This window comes from Geotrypetes seraphini, chromosome 8 (assembly GCF_902459505.1).
Source record: "Geotrypetes seraphini chromosome 8, aGeoSer1.1, whole genome shotgun sequence".
Taxonomy (NCBI): Eukaryota; Metazoa; Chordata; class Amphibia; order Gymnophiona; family Dermophiidae; genus Geotrypetes; species Geotrypetes seraphini.
The window spans coordinates 40,301,752-40,325,902 of NC_047091.1; the positions used below are offsets into that span (position 1 = coordinate 40,301,752).

A 24,151-nucleotide genomic window follows, 5' to 3' on the forward strand; every position below is an offset into this window, starting at 1 on the left:
GGACCGGCAGTTGAAGAACTGTGTTCTAAAGCATTATGTTGTACTTTTCTGGAAAGAAAAATAATCTGTCATTTTCTTCTGGGCTGCATTTTGATACTATATCACCGGCACGCTATGCGCCTTGTAGGTGGAGCCTGCATGTCCGTTATAGCTGAACAAAACCACAGCTAAAAGCGGCTCTGGGGACCAAATTGTTTGTCCGTTATATGCGAAAGTCTGTTACATGCGAGTCCACTATATGCGGTGATTTTCTGCATGTTCATAAAGGCGCACGGCTGGGACCAGTGGACTTCGTCCGCTATAAAAGATATTCCGTTATAAGTGAGTCCGTTATAACGAGATTATACTGTAGAATATTTCAACTCTCCATTGCCCCAATATAGCCCTTTGGGAACAGGATAATACCTACTATACCTGAATATAACTTGTCTCACTACAGCTGAAAAAAGGTAGGATCCAGGATGGCCACTGTACTTTAAGTCTGCTCTCTGATGCTGTCGTCATTTTTTTCAGATTTGTCTTGAAGTAGTCAACTGGAAAGGCAAAGTGAGGGTTTTTCCCTCTGAACCCTCTACCTTGCCTTCGGGTGTTTGTGCAGCAGTTGGGACCAAGAGATGATAGTGCTGAAGGAGTCTGGAGAAAGGAGGACCAACAAAAACCTCAAAGATGGAACATTCTTTGAATCTGGCTCTAGGTTCTCCTCTAGCTGATTGCACAGGTACACTTTAGTCTCCTTATCAAACCTGAACCTACACAAGCACTGCTTCTTTGTCTTGTCTATAATAGCTGGCTATCTACCAATATTCAGCAGGAGATAGCTGGCCTTTTTCTGCTGAATATCCTTTTCCCCAGATTGGTTGGTGACTGACTATGACATAGCCAATCACCGCCAATATTCAGCAGCTCACCACATAAGGCACACGGCCAGATAGACCCTCCTAAAAAGTAGATCTATCTTTGGTCACTAGGCCTTAGCTGGCTATCTGCTGAATATCAGCATGGCTGGCTAAGTCTGCAGATAACAAACATGACCTGAATATTCAGTGCCAGTGGCCGGATATGACCCTGGTATTGAATAACTGGGATTACCATGGACCTCTGGAGGTAGTCAGGCCCCAAATATGTCCATGGTAGGAAGGAGTGCATGTATGCTTTTCATATTGAAAATAGTCACAGATACAAAGAACCCACAGAATTGTGCCTGTAGTTTGTGAGAATAATTTTGAATGAAATAAAATGTGTGTATTTTAAAATGCAGTGTACGCATGCTATTATCCTTTCCTGATCACAGCCCAACCTCTGGAACACCAGTGCTTGCTGCAAGTACTGATGGTTGGAGATATAGTCAGAGAAATGCTTTATATGGGTAAAATCTTTTTTTCCCTATGAACATGGCTTTGAAAGTTGCCCTAAGTAGAGAAAAGAAGGAACAGTCTCTTATACAATGTTCCTGGAGTACTTTATCATACCTTTGGCATTCCCCTTTCTCTGCAGTGCTGCCCCACTTTCCTCGCAAATACTGAGCCTCCGCAACACATCTGCCAAAGCAGCTTTCAACACCTGCAGCTCATCTTCCTGCAGCTGCAGCCGCTGCTCCAGGTATGAGATCCGATCGTCCACCTCCATTCCACTCGTGCCAGACAGGTTATCATCTGCAAGGTGAAAGAGACAGAGGATTTTGCTATAGAAACACCCCACTGCATTGATAACAGGAAAAGCACTACTTTGCCAAAGAATACACTGTGCTGAAAACACTGGGGGAGGGGAAGGGGAGGAATGCCTAATAACAGTTGCGTACCAAGAGGGGGGTAGGGGGGACGATCTGCCTCGGGTGCAGCCTTATTGGGGGGTGCACAGCCAGCCCGGTCCCTATCGCGCTCCCACCCTCCCAGCAAGAGCAGCAAACCTCCCTCCAGTAGCGTCGTCTGCTTCGCGGCTTTCTCCTCCCTCTGCCGCGTCACTGATGACGTCATCAGTGACGCTTCACCAGCAGGAGAAAGCCGCGAAGCAGCCGACGCTACTGGAAGGAGGTTTGCTGCTCTCGCTGGGAGGGTCGGAAAGGTTCACTAGGGGGGGGAAAGATAGGAGGGTGAGCGGGGGTTCAGCTGGGAGGGGGGAGAAGTGGTCTGCCTCGGTGCTCCATTACCTTCTTCGGGCAGCAGCAGCTTTTACAATTCGCTGCTGTTGCCGGATTCAGGCCTTCCTCTCTGCCGGGTCCTGCCTACTTCCTGTTTTCATGAAGACAGGACCCAACAGAGAGGAAGGCCTGAAGTGGGCAACAGCAATGAATTGTGAATGCTGCTGTTGCCCGATGAAGTTCAGGACATCAGGCCTTGGGTGACAGAAGGAGGAAAGGGAGCAGAGGGGGAGAGAATTGGGGAGAGTGTGGCTGTACCCAACTAGAGGGAATGAAAGGAGATGCCAGGGCTTGGAGGGAAGAAGAGACGTCAGGGCATGGAGGGAAGGAGAAAGATATGCCAGATCAAGGGAAAAGGAAGGGGGAAAGGAAGGAGGAGATGTCAGACATGGAGGGGGAGGGATAGATGGAAGGAAAGGAAAGAGATGCCGGGAATCAGGGAAGGGATGATGCCAGACCATGAGGTAGGAAGAAAAGAAAGAAGAGAGAGATGCCAGAGCATAGGGGAGGGGGTGGTGACAGAGAGAGAAAAACGGAGAGGTGACAGAGTTGAAATCAATCATGTACAAAGGAGAGAAGGGGCACGGGATAGATAGTTTATGGAAGGAGCATAGAAAGAGGGAAGATGCCATATGGAAGAGAGAGAGAGAGAGGGTGCACACTGGATAGAAAGAGCACAGAGGGCAGTGAATGGAAGGGGCAAGATAGAGGGTGAACAGTAGATGGAAGGGGTAGAGAGAGGGAAACAGACACTGAATGGAAGTGTGGGGGAGAGGACGAACAGCTGCTGAATGGAAGTGTGAGGGAAAGGGGGAGCAGATGCTGGAAGGAAGTGAGGAGGAGAAAGAAAAAAAGGGCACATGCAGGATTGAGGGAAGAGGATATAGTTAGTTACTGGAAGGGGTGAGGGAAAGAGGTGGCAAGCTATAGGTAGACACAGTGAAAGAGGGAAATTGAGGACTGAATAGTAAAAAAGAATTTAGACAGAGGCAGAAAATAAATTGAGAAAGAAGACCAGTGAAGAACAGGAGGAAGGGAGCGGAGAAAGAGATGCCAGAGCAGGGGGGAAGGAGAGGAGACAGATATCAGACCAATGGGGGTGAAAGGAGAGATGGAAGGGGGAGGCATACTGTTTCTAGAAGGGGCATAGAAGGAGAGAAGATGCCATATAGGGGCAGAGAGATGGCAGACAGTGGATGGAAGGAAGAGAGTAACAAGAAGATGAGGAAAGCAGAAACCAGAGAAGACAAAGGTAGAACAAAAATTTTCTATTTATTTATTGCTTTAGGAGACGTGTCACTGTTTCTGTGGTATTGCATTGTATGCAGAGTCCAGCTTCTTGCTGGTTCAATTTAACCTTTGTCTATGTATTTCTATTTTATCCCCCCTTTTACAAAACTGTGGAGCGTTTTTTAGCACCAGCCGTTGTGGTAGCAGCTCTGATGCTCAGAATTCTATGAACATCAGAGCTGTTACCACCGTGGCTAAAATCCACACTACAGTTTTGTAAAAGGGGGAGGGGTAAGTTTGTGATGACATTCCATACAGGCAAAGGTGTTTTCTGTGTTCTGTGTGTTGGAAAGACATGGGGTTTTTTTTAGGATTGATTAAAGGATTGATCTGTATTAGTCTGGCTTGTTTAATTTTACAATGGGTGTATTGATGTTGTACTTCTCACTGCAGGATGTAAGATGCTGCCTTTTCCTAGCTACTTATGTGTGATGTGTGGCTTGTTACTAAAAATCATGTTTTTCTTACAGATGGGGAGGGGGGTGCCAAAAAATGATGGGCCCCGGGTGTCACACAAACCAGGTACGCCACTGACTAATAAAGCACTTTAGCAAAAATTTGGTACATTAATTAATTGCAAAACCTCCAAGGTAATGTCAGCTGAGATGTTACCATTTTTAAAAGTATAACAAAGTTTACCTTTTATTTAGCATTGTTGCTCAGAAGCAACATGTGTTTTCTATGGCTCTTATGGGAGAACTGCATCTCCAAATGCCTGTTACTTGGCACAGTTGCAATCATTCAATATCAAGTTATGTAAAGCAGCCATTTCACCATCTGCCAATTAAAGGGTTATCTGTAAGTTTTGCAGGTAATATCAGTTTGGGTAAGGATCCTACTCTTTTGCCACCTTTTTCCTACTCCCCTTCTCTGAATTATCAAAAAATTAAGAACATAACATAAGCTATGCTAAGTCAGGTCAAGGTTCATCAAATACAGCATCCTGTCTCTGACGATGGGTCACAAATAATCAACAGATCAATAGCTCATTTCCAGGGAGGAGCAATGGCTCTCCCAAGTCCACCTGGCCAAACCTATTTTGAAGCCCACTATGTTAATCACCTTGACCACATCCTTCAGCAACAGATTCCACAGTTTAATTGTGCACACATTAGCTATTTATTTTTAGTAAGTATTTTGTTAAATCTAATTTGGTTTAGTAAAAAGGCTCCTAAAAGCACTGAGGCCAGGATTTTCAAAAACCTGCATTTTAAAGTGACGGTCTGCTAACGCAACCGTTTTGATACCGAATCTAGACACTTGAGACATTCTTAAAAAATCGTGCATGCTAATAAGATCAGCAGACAGCAGCAAATATTTCCTACATTTCCATGTGATGGACACATGCAGAGAAAAAACGCCGTCAAAAAACAAAACAAAAATACACTCTCCCACTGCCCCTGTGTTGTGATGCAGCAGGAGATGCTCATTCTACGCTGCATCACAACACCCCTTCCCTAAAATCCTGGCTGCGACCCCCCTCCCCAGCAGGAGAGATGTCCTCTCTCCTTCTGCACTAAATAAAAAAATCCTGCCATGACCTGACCCGAACGTGACCCCCCCCCCCCAGCAGCAGGAGAGATGCCCACTCTCTCCTGCTGCACTAAATAAAAAAAATCCTGCCACGACCTGACCTGAACGCGCCCCCATCCCAGGATGTTAGAGATGCCCACTCTCTCCTGCTGCACCCTCTGCAACATGACCCAACCACTCTCCCACTAGTAGTAACCCCCTCACCATCTCCGCCGCACACCTCCCCCTTACCTGAACAGATGAGCCGGTTTGAAGAATGTTATTGAATATGGAGGAGGGAGGGATATGAGACCTGAATTAGATTTTAATAGGCTATTAAGTAATGTATTTAAGTATAAAATGAGGTTATATGCTGTTGCACTTATTGTAAGTTTTTAAAAAATGAATAAAGAATATATAAAATGGAAGGGCCAATCAGAACCTTAGGCCCCTCCCCGGATGCATTGGGAAGGGTCCTAAGGCTGATTGGCCCGGAAGCCTATGGGATGTCTGGGCCTTAAACACCCTGGGTCAATCAGAGCCTCAGGCCCCTCCCTGGTGTATCCCGCAAAGCACCGGGGAGGGAATATCCATTTTACACGATGCAGCAGCTGCAATGAGGATGCCCACTTCCGTCTAGCTCTTCTGTTCAGATAAGGGGGAGGAGTGCGGCGGAGACGGGGGGTCACTACTAGTGGGGTCGTGTCGTGGAGGGTAGTTTAGTGCAGCAGGAGAGAGTGGGCATCTCTCCTGCTCCTGGGGAAGGGGGCGCATTTGGGTCAGGTCGCGGCAGGTTTTTTTTAAAATTAAGTGCAGCAAGAGAGTGGTCATTTCTCCTGCTGCCGGGGGAGGGGGTGTCGTGTTTGGGTCAGGTTGTGGCTGGATTTTTTTAGTTTAGTACAGCAGGAGAGAGTGGGCATCTCTCCTACTGCTGGGGGGGAGGGCGCGGTCGGGTCAAATAAAGTGCAGCAGGAGAGAGTAGGCATTTATCCTGCTGTGGGGGGGGGGGAGAGGGGTGCAGTCGGGTCCCTGCAGGATTTTTTAATTTAGTGCAGCAGGAGAGAGTGGGCATCTCTCCTGCTGCAGAGAGTGTCACGGCTAGGATTTTAGGGAAGGGGTGTTGTGATGCATCTCTTCCGCTGCATGACAACACAGGGCTTTCTAACACTGACCAGCACACCTGGACCAGTCGCTTTTTTTGTCACCAAAAGCCGATGCCACTTTTTGAAAATGGCTCGTCATTTTTACAGAATCCACCGAAGGGCTCATTTCAATGTTGAAGAGCCCATTTGCATGTCAGTGTCTGAGACTGCTAGAAACCTTGCTAAAGACAGAGATAATGTTTTGATAATCCGTTGCTAAACTGTGTACAGGCTAAACCGCCAGAAAACAATTTAGCGACGGCGTTAAACTTTTGAGAATCTTGCCCTGAGTTGCCAAAGAAGTGAACACAGCATCAGTAACACTGAAAAGACACCACATTACAAAGTGTAAAAGGGATGGGATTTGATATTCTGCTTTTTCTGTGTGGTTTACACAAAGTGTTAAGTGATTTACCCAGAGGTACAAGGAGCTGCAGTGAGACTCAAACTCACAACCTCAAGGTGCTGAGGCACCTGCTCTAACCACTAGGTCTCTTCTTCACACATTGCACCAATAATATTTAACCAAACAAATAACAAAAAAGGTTAACTACATATATAAGCAACAACTTTCAACCATAGTGGTGCTCAGAACCTTGAGAAGTGATGTAATTATAGGTGAAGAGGAAGGAAGGAGTTTTACTCTGTCACTGATCCAGCTTACGGGGACTCTCTGAAGAAGCCAACGGCGAAACGCGTTAGAGCCCGCTGGAGTGAGACTACTTCCTAACAACCCTTGCAAGTTAAGTTCATTTTTCTTAAAACACTTAAAAAGTTGAAGATATTATTGACTATAGAGTTTTTGTACCACAGCCAATATTATTTCACAAGTTTGTCAAAGAATCCTTTCTACCGATAAAGATGGTGCGATGATAGAGCATTGAAACACCTACAGGGGCTTGTCCCCGGTTTGGGAGTTTACCACCTTCTCAAGGTTCTGAGCACCACTATGGTTGAAAGTTGTTGCTTTTATATGTAGTTCACCTTTTTTGTTATTTGTCTACTTCTTTGGTGGACTTTTCTATATATATTTACCCAGTAGCTTTTTGATTGGGAATCCAATAATATTTAAGGCATGGATTTGTCAAAGAGCATGCAGCACCACCAATACTGGAAAGGTGCAGATTTACCAAAAGGAACATGCACTGCGCATCAATAATACTGATGTCCCACCACATCCAGTTTACCAGTGGAGGTTCCCATTTATGTTTCAGAAAGCCTATACTGAAAATTTCCCAATTCTTTCCTGCTCTTATCCTCTGAGTATGCCAATGGAATGATAATGTGAGATAATCAGTGCGATGAGGGCTGCTTTTCTTTCTACTACTGACAGGCATTGGAACAGAATAAGTTTTGGGGACAATAGATCAGTTGCAGCTTTCAGATCAGGTCTTCTACACTCCAAGTCAGTGATGGAGATGTTGCAGAGGGAGCATTTATAGCCTCTGAAAGAAGGGCAATATAGGTCTTTGTTAAGAGTGGCACCTGGTGACAAAATTTAGAGCCCACAATACAGGGCTCTAGAAAATATTCTCAGGGTCAATGAAGGGCACTGGGCACCCTAGGCAAACCTTCAGCCATGCTTGCCCCCTTCCTCCCCCAATTAACTTTCATGTTTCTGTGCCCTCTCCCCTGAGATTTTGAAATTGAATCACCCTTACACCATATCTCCCAGAACAGTCCTATGAAATAATTGGACATCATATTATTTTAAATATTAAAGTTGCCCCTTGCCATCCTGAACCATGACCGGGTGACCCCGGGAACTACAGGCCGGTGAGCCTGACTTCAATTATAGGGAAGATGGTGGAAGCTATGATCAAGGACAGCATTTGCGAGCACATTGAGAGAAATGGCCTACTGAGAAAAAGCCAGCACGGATTCTGTAAGGGAAGGTCGTGCTTAACGAACCTTCTGTACTTCTTTGAGGGAATAAGCAGTCGGGTGGACAATGGGGAACCCGTCGACATCATTTACCTCGATTTCCAAAAGGCTTTCGACAAGGTTCCACATGAAAGGCTGCTTAGGAAGCTATGGAACCACGGGGTGGGAGGGGATGTGCACATATGGATCAAGCACTGGTTGTCGGGTAGACTGCAGAGGGTCGGAGTGAAGAGCCAATTTTCTGACTGGCGGGGAGTCACGAGCGGTGTGCCACAGGGATCAGTGCTGGGGCCGTTGCTCTTCAACATATTTATCAATGACCTGGAAAAGGAGGCAAAGTGCGAGGTTATAAAATTTGCAGACGATACCAAACTGTGCGGCAGAGTTAGCTCCAGGGAGGAGTGTGAGGACCTGCAAAGGGACCTAGACAAGCTGGAAGACTGGGCAAACAAATGGCAAATGCGCTTTAACGTGAAAAAATGCAAGGTCATGCATATAGGGAAAAAGAACCCGTTGTTCAACTACAAAATGGGGGGGCATTGTTGGGAGAAAGCAGTCTTGAGAGAGACTTGGGTGTGCTGGTGGATGCATCACTGAAGCCATCTGCACAGTGCGCAGCGGCCTCGAAAAAAGCCAACAGGATGCTGGGCATCATAAAGAGGGGCATAACAACCAGGACGCGGGAAGTCATCATGCCATTGTATCGATCGATGGTGCGTCCTCATCTGGAATACTGCGTTCAATATTGGTCGCCGTACCTCAAGAAAGACATGGCGGTACTTGAGAGAGTCCAAAGGAGAGCAACGAAACTGGTAAGAGGGCTGGAACACTGCCCATACGCCGAGAGGTTGGACAGGCTGGGGCTCTTCTCTCTGGAAAAAAGGAGGCTCAGGGGTGATATGATAGAGGCCTTCAAGATCATGAGGGGCATAGAGAGGGTGGATAGGGACAGATTCTTCAGGCTGAAGGGGACAACAGGTACGAGGGGGCATTCGGAGAAACTGAAGGGAGATAGGTTCAAAACAAATGCAAGGAAGTTTTTCTTCACCCAAAGGGTCGTGGACACTTGGAATGCGCTACCGGAGGAAGTGATCGGGCAGAGTACAGTACAGGGATTCAAACAGAGACTGGACAGATTCCTGGGGGATAAAGGGATCGTGGGATACTGAGAAAGTATAGTGGGATACTGGGATACTGAGAAAGTATAGAAACCCAACCAGGTCGTGCATGTGCAAGACCGGAGGGCTAGGACTTCGATGGGAAGATAGGACTCATCAGGAAACCAAGGTGGCATGGGGGCCCCTTCTGGTGATTTAGACAGGTCATGACCTGTTTGGGCCGCCGCGGGAGTGGACTGCTGGGCGTGATGGACCTATGGTCTGACCCGGCGGAGGCACTGCTTATGTTCTTATGTTCTTATGAGAGCAATTTCCAAAAGCTATATTCCTGGATAAAATGGGACATTTGAAAAATGTCAACTCTCCTTACAATTATAAGTATGCCCTGATCATTTTGAGAATTAGTAGAGTTGTCAGGATCTATTCTCTTACTCTAACTATAGTTGGTCTTTGTCAACCCCCCCCCCCCAAAAAAAAAAAATTAAAAAAAAAAATGCTGCCCTAGGCAATTGGCTAGTGTGCCTAATGGTTTAGCCAGCTCTGGGTACCATGATACATGGTTCCATATCTTAGGGATGATGGATGGTTAGTTCCTCTCAGGTTCACTAACTCCTCCTCTTCAGGGCAGGTCCATTTTCACAGACCTACCTCACATGCACACTCCTCTGCCCAGGAGAAGAGACCAAGCAGAACAGCGATAATTCTTTAATCCCCCCACAATATCCCACACCCCATCCTAAAAACATTTCAGAAAGTAAAGAAAGAAACTTACCTGCATGGGACATACTGGTAAACCCTAATACCTTTCCTGTTTCTCTCTTTCCATTTTTCCTTTGCAGTATTTTGTTTATATTCTTTTTGTCTTTTATTTCCTCTTTCTATGTCTCTCTGTCTACAGTATTTTTTCTTTCCCACTTACTCTCACCATCTTCCACTCTCTCCTCCTTCCCCTGCCCGGTTTCTCTCCTCTCTCTCTCTGTGCCTTTTATTCTGCAGTCTCTCTCTCTCTCCAGGCTCAGACCTTCTCTCCCTTTTCCTCTGTACAGTCTATCTTTTCTTCCTCCCTCTCCTTTTCCTCTACTCCTCTCTGTAGACTCAGTCTCTAGCTCTCTTTCTCTCTCTGCAGTCTGTCTTCTCTTTCTGTCTCTCTTACTCTGCAGGCTTGTCTGTATCTCTCTTTCTGCAATCTTCCCTCTCCTTCTCCGTGGTGTGGTCTATCTCCGTTGCGCATCGGAAGCTGACTGCAGGGCCCGCATTAGCCCTGCTGCAGCCCCTGACTGTATGGCTTTGCCCTACCTTAGAGTTTTGGCCCAGCTCCAGTCTGACCTGGCTTCCACCTCTCAGGGGGAATCTCTGTTACAAACTGCTGGCTGCCACAGTCAAGGGAGAAGCTAATGTAGGTGTATAAGAGTCTGGATAACAGGAGCAGCATATGTCATAAAGGCACACAAGCTACATTCATGCACAAGCATGCAGCTATGTATGCACCCACCTGGCTGCAAAATGACCCAGTTCTCAAAAGGAGACTTTGGTTCAGTCCTTGTTTTAAAATTTATATTTTAGTGCATTGTGGGGTATGTTTGTTATTTTGGGATATGTATGTTATTTGTGCTCAGCTTACAGTAAAAATATAATGCAAAATATAATTTTTTTTAATAAAATATATAAGTTGTCCTACTTTTTGCATTTGTAATCAGTATCAGAATGCATGGGGAGAGGGGAGACAATTGAATACAAAATCAGTGCCAGGCACAAGGTAGCCTAGTGGTTCTGTACACACGATTTCTGCATGCTGCCCACAATGAAAACAAGCAGAACTAAATGCATGCGTATGTATTTTGTAATCCATAATACAATAGCATGTTCTTACATTAACATATTTATTCCATGTTGTATATAGCTATTGATACACACATATATGCACACAGGGGGTAATTCTTTGACAGTGTGCCTATAAAGGACACCTGATTGGTACATAATTTATAAAGTAGGTGACTAATGTAACCAGACATATATGTGCATATGCACTTAGGGGCAAGCATTTATGTCAGCCATAGAACTAGTGTGAATATGTACACCTATAGACATGTGTAGACATGTGTAACCTTGACATGTGTAACCTTGTGCTCCATCCACATAGAGAATGACACGGGGACAATTTTTCCTCATCCCTACAGGAACTCAATTTCCCCGACCCCACGAGTTTTGTTGCTGACCCTGTCCAGTTCCTGTAAGCTCTGCCTTAACTGTACAAGCCTCGAACACTTATGATTTTAAAGTGTTTGAGGCTTGTGCAGATGAGGATTGGGGCAGGGACAGTGAAAGAACCTGCGGGGACGGGAAAATGAGTTCCCGCGGGGATGGGAAAAAAGTTGTTCTCGTGTCATTCTCACACTCTGCTAGACTTCATCCATGTGTATGCTCACCTACAAACTATACACTATCAGAGCTATTCACGTAGCTATAGATAATGTTTAAGCACATAAATGACATGTACATGCATGCATGGTGAGTGCAGATCAGATAGCACGGGGATTCAAGGAAAGGACCTCTTCCGCTGGCAGGGCTGGTCATCCCTGCCAGCCAATTTTGGTGGAACCTGAGCCTAAAGTGTGTGGGGGCAGAAGTAGTGACCAGCAGTGTTCCCTCTAAGCGGGCGGGTGTTGTGAGCAAACTTTTTTCACCGTGAGCCAAAAATATCGGGCGCCAGCAAGTTATGAGCCAACTCGCCCGATTCTCCTCTCGCCGCCCTGCCATCTGCCGTACGCCTCTTCCGATCGTGCGCTGTGACGAGAAACGTGTGCGCTGCGATGTAATATTTTGTGCGCCAGCGCACGCCAGCGCAGCTTAGCGGGAACACTGGTTCAAATGGTTTTATTTATTTCCCCAAATTTATTTTTGTTATACGCATTGAAAATATTTGATATTGCGTTTAAATCAAAATCTCAATAAACTTGAAACGAGTGCCCGTGAGATTGTGGGAGGGTTAAATACTCAAAACTTAGAAGTTTTTGCTACGCCAGCTTTCTGGTATCTTTACATACAGTGGCGTACCTAGCATATGTAACATCCGGGGCCCATCATTTTTTGGCACCCCCCCCCCCCCCATCTGTAAGAAAAACATGATTTTTAGTAACAAACCACACGTCACACATGAGTACCTAGGAAAAGGCAGCATCTTACATATTGCAGTGAGCAGTACATCAATACACCCATTGTAAAACTAAACAAGCCAGACCAGCACAGATCAATCCTACACCGTCAATCCTAACAGAAAACCATGTCTTTCGAACACACAGAACACAGAAAACACCTTCGCCTAGTAAGGAATATGTAATCACAAACTAACCCCTCCCTCTTTTACAAAACTGTAGTGTGGATTTTAGCTACGGAGGTAACAGCTCTGATGCTCATAAAATTCTGAGCATCAGAGCTGCTACCACCAAGGCTGGTGCTAAAAACGCTTCACAGTTTTGTAAAAGGGGGGATAAAATAAAAATACATAGACAAAGGTTAAATTGAACCAGCAAGAAGCTGGACTCTGCATACAATGCTTCACAGAAACAGTGACACATGTCTCCTAAAGCAATAAATAAATAGAAATTTTTTTCTACCTTTGTCTTCTGTGGTTTCTCCTTTCCTCATCTTCTTGTAACTCTCTTCCTTCCATTCACTGTCTGCCGTCTCTCTTCCCCTATATGGCATCTTCTCTCCTTCTATGCCCCTTCCAGAAACTGTATGCCTCCCCCTTCCATCTCTCCTTTCACCCCATTGGTCTGGCATCTCTCTCCTCGCCTTCCCTCTCCCACACCTCTCCTCATAGTCTGGTATCTCCCCTTCCCTGATTCTCTGGCATCTCTCTCCTTTCCTTTTCTTCCATCTTTCGCTCCCCCTCCATGCTCTCACATCTCCCCCTTCCTTTTCCCTTAGACTGGCATACCTTCCTCCTACGCTCCAAGCCCTGGCATCTCCTTTAATTCCCTCCCTCATCTTCCTTCTCCCTCCAGCTGGGTACCGCAACACTCTTCCCTGCAGCTCTGCACTTCCCCACAATTGCCATGCTTCGGTTCCTCTTCTTCCTTCCTTCCTCCCCCCCCCCCCCGCGGGACCCTGCGGCACCATCAACTCTTACTCCCTCTAATGTCGGCCCTGCAGCTCCAGACTTCCTCGCACCTTCTCCCCTCCCCCTTTGGATCGCTATTATTTTAAATGTTATAGCCGCGGAGCTGTATCCATCAATGGAGATGTCTAACCTCGGCCTGCCCCGGAACTCTTACTGCAACAGTGACTTCCTGTTCCTGCCTAGACGGGCGGCTGCTGCAGTAAGAGTTCCGGGGCAGGCCGAGGTTAGACATCTCCACTGATGGATACAGCTCCGCGGCTATAACATTTAAAATAATAGCGATCCAAAGGGGGAGGGGAGAAGGTGCGAGGAAGTCTGGAGCTGCAGGGCCGACATTAGAGGGAGTAAGAGTTGATGGTGCCGCAGGGTCCCGCGGGGGGGGGGGGGGAGGAAGGAAGGAAGAAGAGGAACCGAAGCATGGCAATTGTGGGGAAGTGCAATCCCCCCAGTGCGTCCCCTTACCTTACCGACGCGTGTGTGCGCTGTGAAGAGAAACTTTGCGCTGCGATGTAATATTTTGTGCGTGAGCGCAGGCCAACGCAGCTTAGCGGGAACACTGGTGACCAGTTATGCCACTGCTACTTATCAATTCTATAATGCTATCAGACATATGTAACACTGTACATAAGCACATAACACATAGTCCCTGCTTGACAGAAATTACGAATCTATTCAAGACACATAAACAAGACAAATAAGTACTGACCAGTAGGATTCTAAGAGCTGAGTCAGGTCTTGCACTCTCTCAACTGGCTGGTGCTAGAGATACTATGGATCGCGACACCTTGTGGTTGGATTTAGAACCCATAATATATCCAGAAAGATCCCTGGTTCTTAGGCCAATTGCCACAATGAGTGGATTACGAACAGTGAGAGGAAGGGTCTTTTAAAATAGGGAGACAATCACTGGACAGTTGTGAATGAAGGTTTATAGTGCCAAATCCCAGCCCTGGTTGCAACTGAATTGGAAGGAAAAGAAGAAAGGAGGAGCAACCAGATCACAAAATAAAAAAGCTTTAAACAATAATGTATTTTCTCCTTGGTACCCTTTCCCAGTCTAGAGAGAATGGCAACAGGAATTGGGATGCTGCCAGAGCTGTGCTGTCACTGCAGAGGTTATGGATGGCTGCTGCAGAGTGAAAGAGAGGGAGGTCCTATCATTTGCCACCTGAGACTGTGACACCAGGCAGACTGCCACTCCCCCACACCAACCTAAAGTGCAATTATCCTAAGGGACTTCTTCAGAACTGAGAAAAGAGAAGGGAAGAGAACACTACACTACTATCATATCGCCAAAGTATGAATACAGTACAAACAAGGAAGACAGCAATACCCCGAGACACCGACAGTATGAATTTAACACAGGAAAGGAGAGACCTCAGAGGAGACATCAGCAGTACCCTAAGACACTCTCAGCATAAATACAGCACAAACAGAAGAGGGACCTCAGAGGAAAAGTCAGCAGTACTCTGAGGCACCTTCAGCATGAATATAACACAAACAACTGAAGAAAGATTTCAAGGCAGAAAAATATACTAAGGCAGGGGTACACAATTCCGGTCCTCAAGAGCCAGAGCCAGAGCCAGAGCCAGGTCATGTTTTCAGGATATCCACAATAAATATGCATTAGATAGATTTGCATCTCAAGGAGGCAGTTCGTGCAAATTCATCTCATACATATCCTGAAAACCTGACCTGGCTCCGGCTCTCGAGGACCGGAATTGCCTACCCCTGCACTAAGGTAACCACCATATGAATACAGCACTAACAGGTAAAGAGAGATCTCAGGAAAAGAGAAAGGATCTATCCCCAAATTCGACTCAAAAGTGCATTGCAGATTATTAAAACTACTTTTACTCTGGGCAGTGCACACTTTGAATAAGATTGGCAAGAAGATGTCAAAGATTACAGTAGAGGTTCTCAACCCAGTTCAAGACACACAGCTAGCCTAGTTTTCAGGATACCCACAATGAATATGCATGAGATAGATTTACTTTCAATGGAGGCAGTGGATGCAGATTTATTATATTCATATTCATTATATACATCTTGAAAATAAGACTGGCTAGTTGTGTCCTAAGGACTGGACTAAGAACTCTTGCTTCAATTTTTGTTTTATAATTTTACACTTCTGAAAATAAAAAGGCATACATGCTTTATTAAAGCCACACCCATTCTTTTTAAAGATTTCATTCCTTGAGACTTCTGCCTGTGACGTGTTTCATGTATAAGGGGTAAAGATCCATTTGCCATCTGCCCATGCTGTATTCATGCCCATTACATATGATATTTACATGAGGTTCTGATGAAAATCTCTCTTCAGCAGCCTGTGCTGTATTAACATTTTACGTTTATGGGTGCAATAAAAGCATCAGGTTCTGGTATTGATCCATTGATCTGGTGTTTATGCTGTATTCTTGCTTTCTTATTAGTGTGACATCTAAGTTTCAATTCTACAACATCATGCTTATAAGTAGATGTCTATAAGGAGGGTGCATAATCTACTGTATAAAGGAAAGTGAATGCCTACTGTCCTTTATAGAATACTAGTGTACATAGTATATGTGCACTTAACCTTTAGACATGAGTGCTTACACCAACTACAGTGTTAGTGCAAATGTTAGTTCCTAAATATTGCAGATACATAACCTCCAATATTATTAAGTTACACATATAAGTGGGAGCCCCATCCATGCTCCACTAAATGGTATGCTCCTTTGAAAATATATTCCATATAAGATAGGTGGATATTTGCAGAATAGTACTTAGGCAGCTTGCTTACATACAATACAATACAACATTTATTTATAGATTACAAATACCTTAACAAAGTTCATTGCGGTTTACAAATGATAAGAAATGGAGACAATATCCAGAATTACAAAATTAAAATCCACATTAAGGGCTTTTTTTTACAAAGTTGTGGTAGAGGCTGCTGCTGTGGTAATCGTTCCAACGCCCTTAGGGATTTAATGGCCCACAGCGGCATGATAACCTTATCCGATCTGTTCGTGATCCCGTTCATAATCATTCCTAGCATTCTGTTCGCCCTTTTCGCTGCCTCTGCGGATTGCGCAGAATGCTTCATTGACTTGTCGACCAGTACTCCCAAGTCTCTTTCCTGGGGGGGGGGGGTCTCTCCAAGTACTGCACCGGACATCCTGTATTTGTGTATAAGATTTTTTTACCGACATGCATCACCTTACACTTATCCACGTTAAACCTCATTTGCCATGTCACGGCCCATTTCTTGAGCGTGTTTATGTCACGTTGCGTTTTCACTACTCTGAATAACTTCATATCGTCTGCAAATTTAATCACCTCACTCATCTTATAAATTTCCAGGTTGTTTATAAATATGTTGAAGAGCACGGGTCTAAGCACCGAACCCTGCGGCACTCCACTCGTGACGCTTTTCCAGACCGAGTATTGTCCATTTATCCCCGCTCTCTTCCTATCCGCCAGCCAATTTTTAATCTACGTCACATTGTAACTCGCTGAATGTCTAGCTCTTTTGATTGTAAACCACCTAGAAGTTGCAAGATTGTTGCGGTATAGAAGAATAAAATTATTATTATTATTAATGGGCATCGGAGCATCTGCCATGCAGCAGCCACTACTGCAACTTTGTAAAAGGGGGGGGGGTATAAATTCACTATTCCTTTAACACATATTAACTAAACAAATACGTTTTCAGAACCCCTTTAAAACTTTTATAATTACTCACTGAAGTTACATAAAGGTTAGTATTCTAAATATGTACGCATATAGGGATCCTTTTCCTAAGGCGCACTAGCCATTTTAGCGTATGCTAAATGCTAATGCGCCCATTATAGTTTATGGATGCATTAGCATTTAAATCGCGCTAAAACGGCTAGCGTGCCTTAGGAAAAGGACCCCTATATCCCATAATACATGCATACAGTATGTGTTAGCAACTAATTTATTTAAATGCCCGCTATTGGGTTCTGATGAAGATCTGCTTTTCAGCTCTGTGTGCTGTATTCATACCTTTCAAATTCTTTATTGCAGTGGTCTCCAACCTTTTTCTTGCAAAAGGCTGCAAAGGAAGGCCGACAAAGGAAGTAGAAGTCACGGTCCCGCTGGGGACGAGCGATCACAACACGATCAACTTCAAACTCGATGTCGGGAAGGGGAAAAGTACCAAAACCTCAACCACAACTTTAAACTTCAAAAGGGTAAAATATGATAGCATGAGAGCCATGGTGAAACAACGGATCAAGAAAAAAAATGGGCAAAGTCAAAACGGTAGAACAGGCATGGTCCCTTCTGAAAAATACTATCACAGAAGCACAAAGCCTCTACATTCCGCGGATATCCAAAGCAAAGAAAACCAAAGGCAAAAGAGAGCCGGCGTGGCTTACTAAAGAGGTGAAGGAAGCCATAAAAGAAAAGAAAAGCATGAAAACGCACAAAAACAACCGAAACTTGGAACAAACACAAGGGTGATCAGAAGAAGTGTCACAGGATGATGAGGGATGCCAAAAAGGACTATGAGGAGAAAATAGCGCAGGAGGCCAAAAACTTCAAGCCCTTCTTCAGATACGTGAAAGGGAGAAACCCCGCAAAAGAGGCGGTGGGACCGCTGGATGACCAGGGAAGGAAAGGGTACATCAAGGAAGACAAACAAATCGCAGACAGACTAAATTCATTACAAAGGAAGAAACTGCAACAATTCCAGAAGCAGTGAAAGTGTTCCAAGGAGTAACAGAGGAAAGCCTTACCACAGTAGAAGTGGACTTGGACCAGATCTACCGCCAGATCGACAAACTCATAAGCGACAAATCTCTTGGACTGGACGGAATTCATCCGAGAGTCTTGAAAGAGCTAAAAGTGGAAATTGGAGAACTATTTCAAAAACTTGGCAACCTGTCAATCAAATCAGGGCAGATACCAGACGATTGGAAGATAGTGAACATCACGCCGATATTCAAAAAAGGATCATGAGGAGTACCGGGCAACTATAGACCTGTGAGTCTCACATCGGTCCCTGGAAAGATGGTTGAGGCGCTGATCAAGGATAGCATAACCCGGCACCTAGACACACATGACCTGATGAAAGCCAGCCAACATGGATTCAGGAAAGGGAAGTCATGTTTGACGAATCTACTTCAATTTTTTGAGACAGTGAACAGACAAATTGATAATGGAGAACCGGTGGATATTATATACTTGGATTTTCAGAAAGCGTTCGACAAAGTTCCACATGTAAGACTCCTCAGGAAACTGCAGGGCCATGGAATAGAAGGAGATATACTAAGATGGATAGGCAAATGGCTGGAGAACAGAAGGCAGAGAGTGGGCATAAATGGGAAGTTCTCAGACTGGGAAAATGTGACTAGCGGTGTGCCCCAGGGCTCGGTACTTGGGCCCATCTTATTTAATATCTTCATAAATGACCTGGAGGATGGAACATCTAGTGAGATCATCAAGTTTGCAGATGACACAAAGCTATGCTGGGCCATCAAATCACAGAAGGACAGTGAGGAACTCCAGAGTGACTTGAGCCGATTGGAGAATTGGGCAGATATATGGCAGATGAAGTTTAATGTGGAAAAATGCAAAGTGATGCACTTAGGCAGAAAAAATAAGGAACACAAGTATAGTATGTCAGGTGCAACTCTGGGAAAAACTGAACAGGAAAAGGACCTGGGAGTATTAATAATAATAATAATAATTTTATTCTTATATACCGCCAAAGCCATAGTAGTTCGAGGCGGTTCACAATAAGAGGAGCTGGACAATCAGCGAAGATAGGTACAAGAAGGTATTAAAGTACATGAAGCGGATACAGGAAAAAGAGAGCAGGTGCCTGCTGCAAACAATCAGCGAGAGTGGGACACTGGACAGACATCAATTCCAGTAGGCCAAGAGCAGAGAGGAAATGAGAGAACGTGGTAAAAATCAGATGGAGTAAAGCGATAGGGCAAAGGAAGCAATTAAGATACAAAACGGTTGAACAAGTTTGTTTCTACTAGTTTTCTAAAACTTAGATAGGAGGAAGCGTGCGTTATTAAGATGCTCAGCCAGTTGTTAATTTGGCCTGTTTGGAAAGCAAGTGTTCTGTCTAGGTATCTTTTGTATCGGCAGGCCTTTATTGATGGATGGGTGAACATATGGACTCTGCGTGTAGGTCTGCTGGGGCAGTCCAAGTTGAAATATGCAACTAGGTATGTGGGGGCCGAGCCAAGTATAGATTTAAAACAAAGACAGGCAAACTAGGACACTGAAGCTGTCGGCATAATGCACGGCGGCAGCGAAGAACGCAAATAGAATACTAGGCATGATAAAGAAGGGAATAACGAGTAGATCAGAGAAAGTTATAATGCTGCTTTATAGAGCGATGGTCAGACCACACTTGGAATACTGCGTCTAGCATTGATCTCCATACCTAAAGAAGGATATAAAACTGCTAGAGAGGGTGCAGAGACAAGCAACAAAGCTGGTGAAACGTATGGAGAACCTGGGTTACGAGGAAAGACTTAAGAGACTGGGGTTGTTCTCCCTTGAGAAAAGGAGACTGCGAGGGGATATGATCGAGACTTTCAAAATACTGAAAGGAATCGACAAAATAGAGCAGGAAAAAACATTATTTACAATGTCCAATGTGGCATGGACAAGAGGACATGGGCTGAAGCTAAGGGGGGACAAGTTCAGGACAAATATCAGGAAGTTCTGCTTCATGCAATGAGTGGTGGACACCTGGAATGCTCTCCCAGAAGAGGTAATTGGGAAATCCATCGTTCTAGGATTTAAGGGTAAGTTAGATGTACATCTCCTTATGAGTGGCATGAAGTGACATGGGTAAGGGTAAGCTAGATGCACTTCTCTTTACGAGAAGCTGAGAGTGATATGGGGACCAAAACTATGCCAGAGTACACCTGGCAGGCCTCCGCGTGTGCGGATCGCCGGACTTGATGGACCTAGGGTCTGTTCCGGGGATGGCGCTTCTTATGTTCTTATGAATATAAGAAAGCTCTGAGGACCACCAAAAGATTTCAAGTTTACAGATATTATTAATTTTATAAAACCACTAATTGTTCAGATCAGGTATTAAACATTAAACTAATACTAATATTGATTCTACAACATTTCATTTCTAAAAAAAAAACCCTCCCTTTATTTTGGCTTGTCAACAATAGAAAATTCCATGTTCAGTGCCAATATACATACAAGTCGGCTCTACAAGAATCCTTTTTAAAAGACATTTAGGGGCTCATTTTCAACAGAAATAAATGTCCAAACAATAGCATAAAGTGGAATTTGGACATTTTCTTGCTAAAAACATCCAAATCACTATTTTCAAAACCTGTGTTTTAGACCAGGGGTCTCAAAGTCCCTCCTTGAGGGCCGCAATCCAGTTGGGTTTTCAGGATTTCCCCAATGAATATGCATGAGATCTATGTGCATGCACTGCTTTCAATGCATATTCATTGGGGAAATCCTGAAAACTCGACTGGATTGCGGCCCTCAAGGAGGGACTTTGAGATCCCTGGCCTAGACCAGACATGGGCAACTCCAGTCCTTGAGGGCCGCGATCCACTCAGGTTTTCAGGATTTCCCCAATGAATATGCATGAGATCTATGTGCATGCACTGCTTTCAATGCATATTCATTGGGGAAATCCTGAAAACCCGACTGGATTGCAGCCCTCAAGGAGGGACTTTGAGATCCCTGTTTTAGACTTTTTTCTAGGCTATTCGTTTCCTGTTCGTCTAAATTCCAATGGGGCATTTTGAATGTGTGTTTTGGACATGCTTAGGGTGGGCTTAAAACTTGGATATTTTGCAGTGATAAACAAACATTTAACAAAATGTTCAGGGCACCTGAACCTATTTTAAAAATGAATAAGAGCTAAAAGGTGCCCAAATTGACCAGATGACCATGGGAGGATTATAAAATAGTACTATGAATATGTGTTGATATGCTGGGAAGATTTGGTGATCCATGGGATGATTATGGCATAATCCCCCTTACTCCCCCAGTAGACATTGACCCCCTCCCACCACCCAAATATGTGAAACAAACTGGCCACATCGACATCTGAGCAGAGCAGAGAGACACCCTAGGACAGTGTTTCCCAACTTTTTCAAGACAAGTGCCTCCTAAATCAAAAACTTTTCAACTGAGTACCCCTGAGCTCTGAGCAGCAGAAATTTTGAAATGAACATTTTATTCTTAAACACTATGGGGTTAATAATCAAAACAAGCATATAAGTCCCCTTTTGGCCTAAGTCCTTAAACGTTCAAAGCAGAAGGAGGGAAAGTGTCCATAACCAAAACAAACGTCCATGTTTTGATTATGGCTTGCCTCTACTAAACGCCCAGATCACCACTACGTCTAAAAGTACACCCCCAAGACATCTACACTTTTTGGCCATAATGAACCAAAAAAACGCCTAAGCCCCAAACGTCCAACAGAAGGGCTTTTAGGCGAAGGAGGAGCCAGTCCTTCGCCTAAAAGCTGGATTCTGTAACTAGTGTCTGTCAAAAACAACACCGGTTACAGAACTCCCCCCCCCCCCCAACGATCCAGGCAGGAGGGTGCCCAAGCCTTCCTGCCATGTCGAACCGTGACCAACCCCTCCTGACAACATCGGGGCAAGAGGGAGCTCAAGCCCTCTTGCCCTGCCGACTCCCCGCCGATATCAGGGCAAGAGGGAGTCCAAGCCCTCTTGCCCCGCGGTAGCCGCGGCACCCCCGATGATCCCCGGCAATCGTGCCCCCCCCCCTTCCCGCCGAGTACGATCGGGCCAGGAGGGAGCCCAAACTCTCCTGGCCCCGGCGACCACCCCCCGAGTACAATCGGGCCAGGAGGGAGCCCAAACCCTCCTGGCCCCGGCGACCACCCCCGAGTACGATCAGGCCAGGAGGGAGCCCAAGCCCTCCTGGTCCCGTCAACCCCCTACCCCCCACCCCCCACTACATTATGGGCAGGAGGGATCCCAGGCCCTCCTGCCCTCGATGCAACCCTCCTCCCCCCAACGGTCCCCCCCAGAACCCCCGATCCCCCCCGCCGACCCACAACCCCCCCGGCTGACCCCACGACCCCCCCCACCCCCCTTCCCCGTACCTCTTAAAGTTGGCTGGTCGGACGGGTGCCAAACCCGCCTGTCTGGCAGGCAGCCGACTCCAGAATGGGCCCGGATTGGCCCAGCCGTCCCAAATACCCGCCCACAGGTGGGGCCTAAAGCACCTGGGCCAATCAGAATAGGCCCGGGAGCTTGCGGTGTAGGGGTAGGCAGGTTGCGTTTTCTGCACTTAGACGTGTTTTGACTTGGTCTAAGTCAAAAACGTATAAGTGCAGACTAGGCAACCTGCCTAAGGTTTTGGTTATACCTGTTGTACGCCTAGTGTAGGTCGGCCCCCTCCCACCCACCGCCCGCCCCTTCCCCTCCTCTAAACATGCCTCTTTTCTCTCTGTGCATCTAGAGGCAGGGGAAAGGCCTAAGTTAATTTTACATATGTCTAAAAACCAGCTTTGGTTATGGGTACTTGGACGATCAGGCGTTTTGATCGTCCAAGTAGCCATTTAGGACACTTTTTAGACGTTTTTTTCTTTTGATTATGCCCCTCTAACTAACTAGGTAGCGTACATAACAAATACAGATCACTGCAACTGGCATACAGACCAAGGCATATAAACTGACCCTTTAACAGGTGGTGTGTCATTCTTACAAAGTGACTGAAAATGACAATGACAGGTCATTTTTATAAGAAAAGGAGAAAAGGAAGATCTCCACAAGAGTTGCCATTAGTGACCAATATAGTTTTCATCTTTTCTCTGGGAAAATGAAACATGAAACCTAATTGCACAAACCTAATTGTAAAAAGAGTTGGAACCTTACAATATCAAAATATCACTAACTTCCAGAACTCAAAAAGCAGCAACCTTGTGTGTCAAGACAATGTACTATAAATATTATACCAGGTCCTAAAACACTATTATAGCACCTAGTGAGAAAACAAAATAATAGGACTGCTGCAAGATTTCTACACATAAACATTCCAATTAGAGAATGACACGGGGAAAAAAATTTATCACCGTTCCCGTCCCATGCCCATGAGCTCATCCCCATCCCTGCCCCATCCCCATGAGCTCAGTCCCCATCCCTGCCCTGTCCCTGCAAGCCCAGGCCCCGTTCATGCCCCATCCCCGTGAGCTCAGTCCCTGTCCCCTCCCTGCAAACTGTCAGATCCCACCTGCACAAGCCTTGAATAGTTATGATTTTATACTGAACTTATTTTATTAAAGTATAAAAAGAGACTATTCTGTACAACTGTCATTTTATAAACACAAATAATACAGAGCAAGGATCAACAAAACCCGTCTCCCCTCCCTTTCACAAATATCCCCTCCACTATTGTGAAAACTGAACAAACCAAATTACTACAGAATGCTACATAGAAAAATCAAGCTAACAGAATACTTCAGTCACACAAGTCAGGAATAGTGTTAGGGGAGAGCAACTAGGGCAACTGCCCCCTGGTCAGAGAGAGTGAGTCCTAACCCAGCTGGAAGCTAAAGAAGCACAACCTGGGCTTTGCGGTTCCCACTTATGTCTAATATCAGCTCTAGCAGGATACATATTTCAAATATTCTAATCACAAAATATAAAAATAAATTTTTTTCTACCTTTTGTTGTCTGGTAATTTTATTCTTCAAATCACATTGGTCTCAGGCTTTGGTTTTGGGTTCCTTCTGTCTTCATCGTGGCATGGCTGGCTCCTGAAGGTAAAATAGGCCCAAGAGGAGCAGGGGAGGAGATGCCGAGTCTGACACAGGCACAATTTTTTAACCACAGGAGTAAGACTTTTCGCCGCTTCCACGGGGCGGTGAAAGGTCTTGTCCCCATTCCTGTGGTAAACCAGTTGTGAATGTCCCCATTATTGCGGATTTACTGTGGTGACAATGGTTTACCGC

The 24,151-nt window shown here is 45.3% G+C and overlaps 1 long non-coding RNA gene across 1 annotated transcript; it reads left to right on the forward strand.

The window, feature by feature from the left end:
• The first annotated feature begins 556 nt into the window (after positions 1 to 556).
• On the forward strand, positions 557 to 14,793 carry LOC117364785. Its single transcript, XR_004540316.1, has 4 exons — positions 557 to 718; positions 1,495 to 1,599; positions 3,898 to 3,949; positions 14,263 to 14,793. It is a non-coding gene; the product is annotated as an uncharacterized LOC117364785 (long non-coding RNA).
• Positions 14,794 to 24,151: the final 9,358 nt, after the last annotated feature.